Source organism: Podarcis melisellensis (genome assembly GCF_964234715.1).
Source record: "Podarcis melisellensis genome assembly, chromosome: 5".
NCBI lineage: Eukaryota > Metazoa > Chordata > Lepidosauria > Squamata > Lacertidae > Podarcis > Podarcis melisellensis.
Window position 1 is genome coordinate 55,376,691 of NC_138537.1, and position 13,668 is coordinate 55,390,358.

At 42.3% G+C, this 13,668-nt stretch overlaps 1 protein-coding gene across 1 annotated transcript in view; it reads right to left on the reverse strand.

The window, feature by feature from the left end:
• The window catches only part of CHST15 (carbohydrate sulfotransferase 15), a 72,152-nt gene extending 67,217 nt beyond the window's left edge, over positions 1-4,935 (reverse strand). The window contains exon 1 of the mRNA XM_081912769.1: positions 4,738-4,935. The gene's annotated coding sequence lies outside the window, so the exon portion shown is untranslated. The remainder of the gene's footprint in view (positions 1-4,737) is intronic.
• Between the last annotated feature and the right edge of the window lie 8,733 nt (positions 4,936-13,668).

Below are 13,668 nucleotides of genomic sequence, written 5' to 3' on the forward strand. Positions count from 1 at the left end.
AGTTTTCATCAGGATCTCCTGTCCTCAGTTCAATTACTTATATTTTAATCCGTTTTATGTCATCAACATATTGGTAGACATGGAAAATGCTCTCTGAAATGCAGAAACTACTATCAACATTTTGTTTCTCAAAACTACTATTACCCTAATGTTGAATATTATTTTAACAGTGTTTCCACATTTTCTGTTACTTTCTTGTCTTCCCCAACAAAAAACTAAATGCAAAGTTATCAATATATCAATTGTATCAAAAGCCAATGTCAACAAAAGCAGTACATGCAGAAGAGAATTAGTCAAGTTAACCGAAACTATTTGTAAATGCATATTTCTATCAAGTAAGAGGTATATTTAAAATGTAGGCTTTATTTATAATGCTTTTGAGTTACACAGTTTCATATTTTTCTTTGACTGTTAAGAAATATTTGAAATATCATAGTTGAAATATCTGAATTTGCTCACTTGCTAGCCTTAAGTCACTTCTTGTTGGGAAAAGATAACAAAACCTGTTACAGGATTTCATATTGGATTTGGAAGCATTTTATAATGCAAATTCAAAGCTTTAACCATATTCTTATTTCAGTTAAGGTAAATAAAAGTTGGTTTTGATGTTAAATTTTGTATCTTTTTCTAAACAAGGGCTGGAGAACCTTTATCAGCCTTGGGACCACATTTTCTCATGTGAGCCACATGTCATTGGTGGTTAGGTCCAAAGGCAAAAGTGAAGGTGGCCAGAACCAAAAGTGGCGAGAGCAACAGATGTGATTCTTATCTTTGAAGATGACTACATTCCAGCCATGCAAAACTCAGTGGTTCCTACACCCACACAGCTCCAGCTTCCATCCAGACAAGGAAGAGACATCACCATTTCAAGGATGCATGACAGTCAGGCAAAAATACTCAGAGAGAATGAAGAGTAGGGCCAGTGAGTACCATGGGCTGGAGAGAGGGGCATGGCCTAGGAGTCGCAAAGGCTGGACAGAAAGGATTGTGGGGGGCACATTTATCCACACATCCAGCCTGAAATTCCTGTTCCAAACTGTACAATTCCTGACTTCAGAAATTAGGCTTTGGCTCCATGTTGAGTATATTTATAAACACTGGAATGGTTTTCAGGATACCCTCAGGGTCCAAGCACAATAAATACTGTTGTGTTCAGTGACCTTTATATAAGCAAAGCATTCTTTTCAGCATGTAAATTAATTTTCTTCTCTTGGCTTGTAACAAGCCAAATGACTATTTTGACTCAGTGCCCAACTGTAGGAGAAAGTTAGATAGTGGCAGAGAGTAGGACTGAAACTTTTAAGATATCATAAGACAGCCAGTTTTGAGCAATTATATTCAGCACATTTAATGAAAACTGGTAATTATAGTGACTGGTGATTTCAGGAATTCCCCTCCGTAATTACAGTAAGCAGAAGACTAATGTTGTTCAATGAAATGTTTGTCTACAGAAATGAATAAACAAGCACATCTTATTCTGTCATCTCTCCAAAATATTTACTCTTCATGAAAAATCATTGCTAACCAGTAATGTGCAAAATTGAGTCATTCTTTGATTAGCCCAGATTTACAAGTTGCCAATGGCTTTATATGTCAGAAACAAGAGATATATATCTTAGATATGCTTCACATAATGAAGATAACTCACTGCTATATAAATTCAGAATGGATATTCACTGACATAAGATCTGAAATTGTTGGAAGAAGTATTGAAGCCATGGTTTATGGAATGAAATAAGTGACAGTATTCTTCATGTGAAGACTTCAAGAATGACTTTGCTAAAGATACCAGTATTTGTCCTTCAAGCCTACCAATAATTATGATCTAAAGGGTCAGATGTCTACAGAACAAAGTATCATAATAGTAAAATGAAAACATTTATCACCAATATAGCAATGCTTAAATTCAATGGTGATTAGATGCTTAAAGTTTTTGTGTTACAGTGGTACCTCGAGTTACAAACACCTCAGGTTACAAACGCTTTGGGTTACAAACTCCGCTAACCTGGAAAAGTTACCTCAAGTTGAGAACTTTGCCCCAGGATGAGAACAGAAATTGTGTGCCGGTGGCGCAGTGGCAGCAAGAGGCCCCATTAGCGAAAGCACGCCTCTAGTTAAGAACAGTTTCAGGTTAAGAACGGACCTCCGGAATGAATTAAGTTCATAAGTAGAGGTACCACTGTACATAAGAACTTGTTAATGAACTCTTAAGCCAGTTTCAGCAGCAACAGACAACTATTAAGTTCATCAGTTTGATGTGAATATTTCATTATTATCAGAATACATTTACTAGTTTTATCCCCATAAACACTTTTTCTGGAAGACATATTTATCATGATTTGAGTTAAATGAGGGTGGCAGCAGGAAGAACAGCCAAGCTGCACTTGAGATACAGGCTATTTCACAATTCTTTCCTGACAAATCACCATAAAAATGCTGTAATTAGCCAATCAGCAATTCTCAGTTTTATAGTGCTGAGCCCAACAGGCAACCCAGCGAGGTGGCAACAAAATTGCATTATCTTAGTTATTATGCAACTCTTCTAAGGCCTTGCTTCAGACACACAACATTTTGAAAGGGCAATTTTTTTCTTTAAAAAGAAAATCAAGTACCCCTTTCATTTCACAGAGCGTAAATGCTGAGTAGAACAGCCCGTCTACTGAATTAATGGATGTGTGTATTAAGAAACAGGCACAATGCACTGCACGCCTCACTGTTATTATCAATAACTTAAGAAGCAGTGAGAAGGGCAATTTTAAAACTCTACTTAAAAGAGGATTTTAAAGGTTCACATGCCAAATGCAAAGCAATGTGCCTGCTTTTCTGACTTTTCAATGCTTTCCCCCCCAGGAAATTGCTATCATGTGTTGCTTTACAGGAGAAGACGGAAATGAGGGGAAAGTTAAAAGCATTTCAAGTTCATCACCAAGTTGTCGCTGAACAGTGACTACCACTAGCAGAAAGCACAAGTCAATGGCTGACCAGTGTCAGATGAATCCACAAATTGTCTTCTCTACAGATGCTGTGGCCGATATTGTCATGGCAGAAAGCTTTTTGGCAAGCAGTCTAATCAAGCAACCGAACGATACTATGTGAAGAAACACAGCTCTCCACAAACTAATGTACAAAGGCCACTTATAGACACGTTCACCAACTCAAACACACATGCATTCATATATAAATGGGTTCATACAGATATTTCCATATCCTTATAATAGAACCACTTGTCAGATCAAACGATATGTTAGAATGATTATTATTTCAGATAGGCTTATAAAAGCTGGCATTCATTCAAAAGCCAGAATGATTTAGCAAAACTTCATCCAAAAACGTGTGTACCTCTATACACCCTCAAGGCAATAAAAAGAAGTAAATGCTTCCAGTATGTTTCATGCTTGTTCTAATATATAGCAGTAAAATATAGTCATATAGGTTTATGAAGCAGCGAGGGCTTATATGATCCTGTTTAAATATATGCTACTGCATCGACAGAATGCCTAATCTACATGCTTCCCAAGGATTTTACACAAATACTATCGACCACACCACACTCCTGTACAAAGAACTCCTACAAGCAGCCAAGCCTGCAGCACGCCAACTCAGCATTTGTGAGTGTCAGGACAAACATCCCAATCACGACTGTGCTTCTGGTAACTTGCCATGTGCATGCATTATGCCTTTGCTCCCGTCCCTTCTTATCATACTGGTCTAATATACCTTGGAAGTCCAAAGAGAGGGCAGCACTTTATCAGAGCCCTATAGCCTGCCTTGGATAGGGCTGGTGCTAAACAGATGTCAGGAGTACAACTATCAGTGGCACTAAGCGGGCAGGAGAAGAAAGGCAGAAAGAGCCAGTGCATTATGACAGAGTTCTGCCCAAATAACTCATCCATGTTCCTTACAGCACCCCAATAACCCTGTTTGGATAAGTGCACGGTTATTCTAACGTCTCTTAATTTCTGAGGATTTCAGCTACTGCATCTCCTTAGCCTGTTGACTGTCAGCGCGGTATAGTGGTTAGAGGGCACCCAGGTAAAAATTCCTGCGCTCCCTGGGTAGCTTTGGGCAAGCCAGTCTCTCAAAAAGCCAGCCTATAGGAAAAGGCTCTGGAGGAAGGGAAATAGGGGCTAAGATCCTACAAAGTGTCTTCAGCTCTTGGGAAGGAGGGCAGAGTACAACCAAAGAAGCAGGGGGCAAGTTTCCTTTGTTGCTACACCTGTGCCAGCCTGCGCCTCCTGCCAGGAGGGTGCAGAGACGACTCCCAAGGCGCCCCGGGCGTCTTCAGCGGCTCTTCCCCACGCCCAGTCGCCCGTGCCTGGCTCCGCTTCCCTCCGTGCCCCTCGGGCTCTCCAGAGGGGCACCGCGCGCTGCCACCTTCCCGGGCAGGTCTGGCGCTCCTACGCCTGCGCATTGAGGCCGAGCCCCCCTCCTGCGCACCCCACCCCCTCCTCGACTTGCTCCACACAACTTCTTCCCACAAAGTGGAGACGAGAGCCGGGGTGGAGCCCCAGTTCGCGCGGACGCCGGAGCTCTCGCCTGCTGCCCCCTCTCTGCCGCCGCTGACCTTGGGGCGCTTCCCCGGCGGCGCCGCGCGCTCACCAATGCGGGTCCCAAACGAGGGGGGGCGGCACGTGCCACGGCCTCCTTCCCCTCAACTTCTTTCCCCTCAGCGTCGCCTCGTCAAGCCTCCACGGCCAGCATCTCTCGCCGCCCGCGCCCCGCCTCGCTTCCACTTACCTCGCTCTTGTTCGCCCCTTTCTTCTTCTCCTCGCACTTTCCTGACGAGGGGACGGTGGGATGGGGAGGGGGAGGAGGAGGGTCGAGGAGTTCGCTCCGCTTCGCAGGCAGCGCAGCCTAAGCCTCCCGGCTCCGGCTGGCGGCGGTGCTGTCGCGCCTCCAGCCGCTCGTTCGCTCGCGAAGCCGCGCTCTGCACCACACGCCGGGCAGCGGCTGAGGGGAAGGAGGGGCGGGGCGAGAGCCGGAGCCCGAGGGAGGGAGGGAGGGAGACGTGGTGCCTCGGACCTGCCGCCTTCCCTCAGCGAACGGGCGCGAAGCTAATTGCCTGCTGTTACAGGGAAAGCGGCGGCGGCTGGGGCTGCTTCCCTCGCGCTCGTTCCGGGCTGAAAGAATGAAGGCGTTTCAGGCGGTTACCGGCGGCGGCGAGTGCCACGAGCCGAGCGCCAAGAGAGCCCAGCCCAAAGCTGCGGGCTGATACTTTCCGAGCCCGCGGCCGCCGCTCTCGAGTCCCCAGAGGACGGGGAGCGAGTGAGTCTCCGCGAGGCTAAAAATAAAGAAGTTTGATTAAAGTTCCTTGGCGCTCTTCGGAGCAGCAGCCGCAGCAGCTGCCCAACCCAAGGGTGGCACCCTCGCCACAGCGCCGCCGCGAAGGGAAGGAGAGGAGAGGCTAGCTCGGACCCTTACTCGAGGCGCCGAAGACCAGGCTCTGAGGAAGAAAAGCAAAGGCACGTTTCTCCCTACGGAGATGAGATGCTGAGAGCCTGGGCCAATCCAGAGTTCCCCGCGCCATATACCTCTTCCCAGCGCGTGTGCGAGGAGATATACACGCCGCGTAACCTAAGCTGCTGCCGCCGCCGCCGCCGCCTCCCTTCTTCTTTTCAAGCACTTCCACTCACCGATTGCAATGTCAAAATCCTGAAAGAGGTTTCGTTATCTTTGCCTGAGGAGAGCAGATCTGAAGGCTGCTTCACCTGTCACAAGAACCTTACTGAAAAGTCGGAATTGGCATGCAACCCATGCCTGCACTATCACATGTGTATAAGATGTTGCTGAACTGCCAGGCAACAAAAGAAATCACCTAAGTGTGCTGCTGTCATATGCAATGATCTAAATGCAGCTTGCAGGCGAATTATTTGTGCAGAAATGTTTGATCGGTGCATTTGACAGTTGTGCAGGAAATGCAGTGGGGTACAAGGTATCTTAGGTTGTGCAGTGCAAAGAACAGGAAAAGGAACACTTTTTTGTTTGTTTGTTTTAGTTCAACCAAAGGTATGGCCAGCCCCATCCCATGGGCTTGGGATGGTAATACAGCAATTCCTGAATTCTCTGGCTCTGACTCTCTATTCTGCACCACCAAAAGTTTGGACTCAAATGTCTTACACTGCTTCTGGAAGATGCCCGGCTTTGTCAAGTTTCCAGGGCATGAGAAAACTTAAAACTGAGTGCATATTTTGAAGCAAAACCTGAAAATCCATTCAGATGTTATCTTTACTCAACAAATAAAAGAAACTTCACCCGAGAACTGCCTTTTCTCCAAATTACACTCATTTCAGTTAGAGCTGTTGATTTAGTAGCAGAGTTTCTTGATGATTAGCCCTCTTTAACGATTCATTAATTGAGTGATTCAATGTTACTTTGTCCCCATATTGAAAAACAAAACGTTTCTCAGCCCCACTCACCTCACAGGGTGTTTGTTGTGGGAGAGGAAGGAAAAGGAGAATGTTAGCCGCTTTGAGACTCCTTCGGGTAGTGACAAAGCGGGATATCAAATCCAAACTCCTTCTCCTCCTCCTCTTCTTCTTCCCTGTCACCCTCTATCTGAATTTGCATCTGAACAGATGTAAAAGACTAGGATTGAGGTTGAATCCCAACAAGACAGAAGTACTGTTTCTGGGGATTAGGAGACGGGCAGGTGTGGGGGACTCCCTGGTCCTGAATGGATGTGCTGCTGAAGTTTCAGGTGCACAGCCTAGGAGTCATTTTGGATTCACAGCTGTCCATGGAAGCGCAGGTTAACTCTGTGTCCAGGGCAGCTGTCTACCAGCTCCATCTGGTACAGTGGCTGAGATCCATATACTAAACAAAGGAATCAGTAGGCCTGAGAGAACAGCAAGGTTTGCAGAAGTGTGAAATATCCTTAGAAAAAGCCCCAAACAGAGAGACCCTAACAAATCTTATTAAGGTCTCAGTATGCTAAGTGGCCACAGAACATTGGGGAGAGGCTGCGGTTAGTGGCTTGAATCCTGAAAAGAGGGTATTTCACACTTTAGTATTTTGTTTTAGGTGCCATTTGTCATTCAATAACAACCAACTCTTTATCTTAGATGAAACAGCCCACGACACACATCAATGACTGCTCTAAACTGCATCCACTATTTTCAGCAGTATTTATTAAAGCATTGTAGTTTACTAATTTTAACTGTGTGTAAAGGAAATTGAAAATTCCTGCCGCTTTCTTGTATGTCATTTATTTATTTTTAATGGCTAAGGCTGCAATAATAGGTTAACTACAAAATAAGCCCCAGTTTGACTTATTTCCATAGAAACATGCATAGGAATTAGAAAGATAGACATCCCTGTGCTAACTAAATCTCCTTCATCAAGACCAAGCAACATGCCAAACTATGGCCTTACAGACTAACTTCATTGAGCATCCATAGACCATCCTGGATGCTACTCTTCTGTACTTGCAGTTTGAAAATAACTTTCAGAGCACCTGAAGCTGCCTTTGCATGTCATATCTATTCAAACAAGCAGAAACCTTTGCTATTTTTTCCTTGTTTCTCTACCCTAGTGGTAGGAAAAGTGAAATCTGCAAAATGTTTATTTAAAATATGGGTGATCAAGTGCAATGGCTTCCAACCAGTTTGTCACATAATGGACCCCTTGCCTTTTATTTTATTGTATTAAATTTCTACCCCACCTTTCAGTACCCAAGGCAGCTTCCAGATTAAAAATGCAAAAACACATTAAAAAGTAATGAGATAAAAACAAATACACCACTTAAATCATTAAAAACAGCTGCAAGAGAGGAGCATAAAACAAATGGATCCGTTTAAAAATACATACATTGCCACAGCAGGTAGCACATGTTAAAAGCATGGCAGTGGGGGTTTTGGAGGGTTTGTTTTTTTAAAGGTCTTTGCCATCCTACAACACTCCCAAATGTTGAATTTTTCAAGGAGTGTAAATCCCCACCCAGCATAGGCCTTCACTTCATTTTTTTAAAAAATAATTTTTATTCATTTTCAAACACACATTAAAAAACAAACAAAACACAAAACAAAAACATACAAAACATTTAAACACGTATAATTTCATAATCTTACTTTCATACACCTTCTTTCCTCCGACTTCCCCATACCTCCCTTTCGCTGCATCCTTATTTTACAATTCTTTAGCAACCCTTTAGTCAATTTGTCTACTAGTTCCCTTTCATTAAATTTCCTTAAATTTATTAGTTACAGCTGTAATTCTCTGCTTCTTACCCCTTGACATCTTAACACTCCTCAATTTTACAACAATTTTTCAGATATATTTTAAATTTCTTCCCATCTTCTTCCACTGTCTCTTTCCCCTGGTCGCGGATTCTGCCGGTCATCTCTGCCAGTCCCATAAAGTCCGTCACCTTCGTCTGCCATTCTTCCAGAGTAGGTAGTTCTTGCATCTTCCAATACTTTGCCAGAAGAATTCTTGCTGCTGTGGTAGCGTACATAAAAAAGGTCCGGTCCCTCTTTGACACCAATTGGCCAACCATGCCCAAGGGAAAAGCCTCAGGTTTCTTAGGAAAGGTCCACTTAAGGACTTTCTTAATTTCATTAGAGATCCATAGGCCTTCACTTCAAGCCCAGTTCAGATCTTTTACTAGGTGGAAGTATTTCTGTCTTACAGGTATACCTCAGGTCCTTTGCTACAGAGCCATCAATCCAATGGGATCTTTTGATTATAAACCACTTTCTTATTGATGAATACATATGTCTCTGTTCCAGTGACTTCCAGCTGCATATACCATAAAATGTGGTTTCTTGGATTGCTTTAAATTCCTGCTTCAGGGATTACCGTTTGAAAGCAAAGCAAATGTAATCCTTATAAGAAACAAGATGTCTCCATTCTGAAGAAAATCAATTCCGTTTTATAATTTGAAAAGCACAGTAACAGCATGAAAGATTGAGTATAAACACAGAAGTGGATGTACTTGTTATGAAGAGCATCTGATCCTAGAAAGTGAAACAACACAAGGCTTTTATTAGGCCATCTATTCACTCCATGTTTCTGTCTAACCATTTGAACTTTGGGCCTTACCCAAAATCTTGGCCCAGTTTTGAAATTGTAAACCTTCTGAAAACCCTTTCCAATACTGCTGCTGAAGAACCCCTGGGCACTCACATCCTCCCAATCGATACTGCTTCCCTCTCTTTCCTAGTAAACAGCAGCAACTCACCTGTCAACTGTTTGCCACTCATCAGCTGAGAGTATACCTGCTCAACACTCCCCTGCAGCTTCTTTCAAGGAAGCATGTCCACCACCAATGAACCAGTGTTAGAAACTCAGGTGTATAAGTTAATTTCCAAATGGGACCTTAAAGCTAGGATATTGTCGTCACAATGGAATGTCTAGGTGCCATTTCGTTTTGCAGTAGAATTTCTTCTTATTCTTATTTTTATTATTAGATTCATTTCTATACCACTTTATATTTTAATGGGAGGGGACTCAAAGCAGTTCACAACACATTGAAACAGCAAATAAAACAATCCAGAATAAAAACAAATTCAAGCTTCAAGGAAAATATTTTAGATCCTTCTCTAAGTGACATTTTGTTCCCTATTTATTTATTTACCTACCTATTTAAATTATATAGCCCCACAGCAGAAGTACTCTAGGCAGCCACTGTGGTGTAATGGTTAGAGTATCAGTCTAGGTCCTGGGAGATCATGGTTCAAATCCCCAAGAAGCTCACTGGGTGACCTTGGGGCCAATCACAGCCTCTTAATCTATCTCACAAGGTCATTGTAGGCATTAACTGAGGAGAAGGGTGAACCATGTACTCCTTGGAGAAAAAGGTGGGATACAAATGAAATAAATAACCTATTCTGCTGGACCTGCACCAGTTGCAAAATGTGCCTGGCATCTTGGGAATTTCAAGCATTACAAATAACCCCAATACGCTTTCAAGGAAATTCAGGATCTACCAGACCATAATTTGAAAACCACAGTGTTTATCAAATAAGAGCTATTAACAAATAACTATACACATAACAGAACACCACAAACTTAACCTCTGGCTTTAGAGATCACTCAAAACAAAGCAGTCTAACATTTCTTCAAAAAGCAGCAGTTCAGTGGAAAGCAAAGCACAATAAAAGTCGATTGTGTCCCATGCTCAAGTTGTAACCTACCAGTCTGAGTCTTTTGCTCCTTAAAAGAAAGCAAATCACTGTTAATCAGAGAACATATACTTCAGCCTTGCCAACAGTGCAATCCTATACCATGTCCACTGAAAGGTAAGTCCCACTAAGTTCAATGGGGCTTACTCCCAATCTATGGGATCTTGTTTCAGGAAAAGGCCAAAATAGCTTTTCTGTTGAATTCAAGGAATCCTGAGTCTTCTTTATGTGTTCTTCATAAGCGTGTGAAAATATAGAGTCTTGGAGTACAAGGCTGCATATAGCAGCCCATGGACAGTGTTTCTGTTCCTGCTGCTTCCTTTGCATGTTCGGTAGGAAGGTCTGAACGGCGATTCTTTGTATGGTAGCCAAACACCATATTGATATGGTAGAATCACCCCTGATAATGCAGAGTTCCTGATCACTAGAAGGATCCTAAGCACACTCACTTGAATCCAGGTAGAAGATCCCTTCAGATTTTTTTCTGCAATGCAGAAAGTTCAGGGATGAAATGGATGGGACCAGAATGCTGGGATGGGGCTGGCACACACACACACACACACACACACACACACACACACACATCCCCACCATGCTTTAACACACTTCTGAAAGATGCCTAAAGAGGGCTGTAATGGATATAATGCAGCACTGAGATATAGAGTTAAATCTACTTCTCGATAGCCATAGGATAGAGTGGGTAGGGATGCAGACTTTCAAAGCATCCCAGAAATCTTGATGGAAACAGCTGGCTCCATTGAAGGCTCCTAAGGCTTCTCTTTATGCAATTCACAAGTCTGACTAAAATTAGTTCGCTCTACATAGGAGGCGAGAACAAGGGGAATTGTGCGGCCCAGCTCCATTATAACTATTTCTGCAATGGTATGCATAAAAAGGCATTTCACAAATTCTAGCATATTTTCTTTTTTAAAACCCATTGCTGCAGCAAAGAGTTTAAATCTCTTACCATTTTGCTCACAGAGAATGTGAGGACTCCTGCCTAAATTTGCACATAAAAGTACTCAACCATCTCACATATTGCCCTGGCTCCATATATCTACACTTTGCATTGGTTTTTCAGCTCCAACCCTGTTTCTCTGCAGGCTGGGCTGAGCACGGGTCCAGTAGGCACTTTCAGCTTCCTTTCCTAACCACCATCACCCCCTGCTTTCCTTATATATTTCATTTGCACACATTTCCATTCCTCTCTCTCTGCAGGTTTGGAGGAAAGAAGCTGATGCTTTACAAATGTCCAATACGAATTTGATACATGATGGAATTAGTGCCATGGAATGCCGCTGAAAGAAATGAATGAGGCAGCAATGCCAATGTGGAAATAAACCCTATAATCATTCACAGATCCCAGGAAGTGACTGTAAAAGAATACAGCGGAACTGTATGGGGGGGGAGGCAGCTATGGAAGCAGAGCAGAATGAATGATTGAAGTGCTCCCGATTCTCTCTTATCATTTCTCGCAATAACTCTTTCTGCTCAGACACTAGTCGTTCTGTTTTTCACAGCATTCATCCTGCTATTCCATCCAGGTCCTTGCTGCTGTGCGCAAACCTGGAAATCTTCTTCCCCATAGCTTCATTCTGCCCATTCCCTCATCTCTTCCTCATTGCTTTCCTCTTGCCCCTCCCAAAATCACCATCCCCTTTGCAGGTGGTGAATTTGCAGAAACACTTCAAAAACCTTTTTCCAGGATGCAGGGCAAAATGAGTTTCAGTCATGGGGTGGAGATTACCAGGTACTAGTGGCAGAAGTGGGTTCTTCCCTTCAATGTTGTTTTGCTACTACCACAAACGGGACGAACTGCTTGATATCATGTAAAACACATCACCAAATTTCTTTATCCTCACAAAGAACTGAGAGTGAGTTGGCTGAGAGATTGCCCAAGGTCAGTCACTGACCTGCAGAGATGCGTATGGATTTGAAACCTGAACTTTTTCATCCCATTTCATAAAATGCTGTGCACTGTACAACACTGATAATATCACTGCTTTGTTTCCTATTATAGCATTGATCTAAGACTCAATATTTTAAGTTAGTGTTTTGCTTACAAAAATTGTTTGCAATAACTGCAACTCCCACAAATTCAGCTTTCATCCTTCTCTGGTTATGTATAGTTCTGGGTGGATCAAGATCAGACGAACTTTGTTTGAAAAGTAGCTGCCACCTACTCTCATGGTTTAAAAAAAGGTTTAAATGGTAGGATCAAATTCACATTTACCGCAGTGGATTTTAAGTGTACTTAGGTGGAATCTACACACACATAAAAAAAAGCTGTGAAAATGCTTTTTAAAAAAAAGCTTTGAAAAATGTATTGAATTTGGCATAGCTCACTTTCGCCATCTAGTTTCACATTTGTATATTGCATTTCACAACACATTTAAAACGTTTATTTTCAACTGTGTAGCCGAGTTTCTCGTCTCTCAGTAAAACACCTGACTGCGACACTAATTAAACCTGTAATTTGAAAAACCTACATTTTTTTCTGTTCCTGCTTTGAATTAGATATGTTGCCTCTTCAAAAGAAGGGTGTGCATCACAGAATAAATCATGAACATGATTATTCTTTAGAAAGCAACTTATGTACACATATTTTAGCACACACTTTCTGATTTATTTATTTTTTAAAAAATAATGATATAAAGTCTATTTTTCCTAAATCATATTGGAGCAAAATATGTAATACCACTTAAGGTTGTTAGTACCAATCCTGGGAACATGTATTTAATTCTGTTTTGTTATCTATATTACTTTCTTCCTCCAAACAGCACAAAGCAGCATCAATTATTCTCCTTCCTCCCCCTGCCCCAAACACAAACAGACACTTTTTCCTCTCAACACCCCAGTTAGGTGGTTTGAACCTTGGTTTCCCAGTCCTAATCCAACATTCTAACCACTACACCATAGCAGGAGAGTGAATGATCATCTCTCTGCCTAATAATCCTTTTGTCCGTGCATACAACACCTTTACTCCTCCCTTCATGTAAGCAGGCAAACCAGTGGAGAAGCAATAATTAAAAACTTCAGAATGAACTAGGATCTTAAAGCAGTTTGCAGCTGGTTTATACTGGCATGCTCTAAAGCCGTTAATCAGTTTCAGTGAAATAGAAAACTATAGTTAATTAAAGGGTTCCTGGCCTGGATCTACGCTGATTTGTAAAAACGCTATTAAAGGCTATTTAAAAAAAAGTTATATAGCTCTCAAAGCAATTTCCCATTGCCAACGAATCACTGCTCTGAGGTAACATTTTTATAATGCATTTTTAATGTTATAACCGACCACTGTGGATTCGCCCCTGGTTTGTTTGCCAGCTTGAATGAAAGGGAGAAGTTTAAGGGTTGTGCACATGAGCAAAAGTATCATCCTTACCTCAGTTTATTAAGCCAGGATACAATAATCCCAATGCAGCTAATGACTCTTTAATTTAAATTACTTACTAGTAAGAAATCCGCTTAAGAGAGGAGCCACCTTTTGCAACTCTCATTCAAAACACCCAGTGTACACATTGGTATCAGCAGTGTACTAATTATTAGC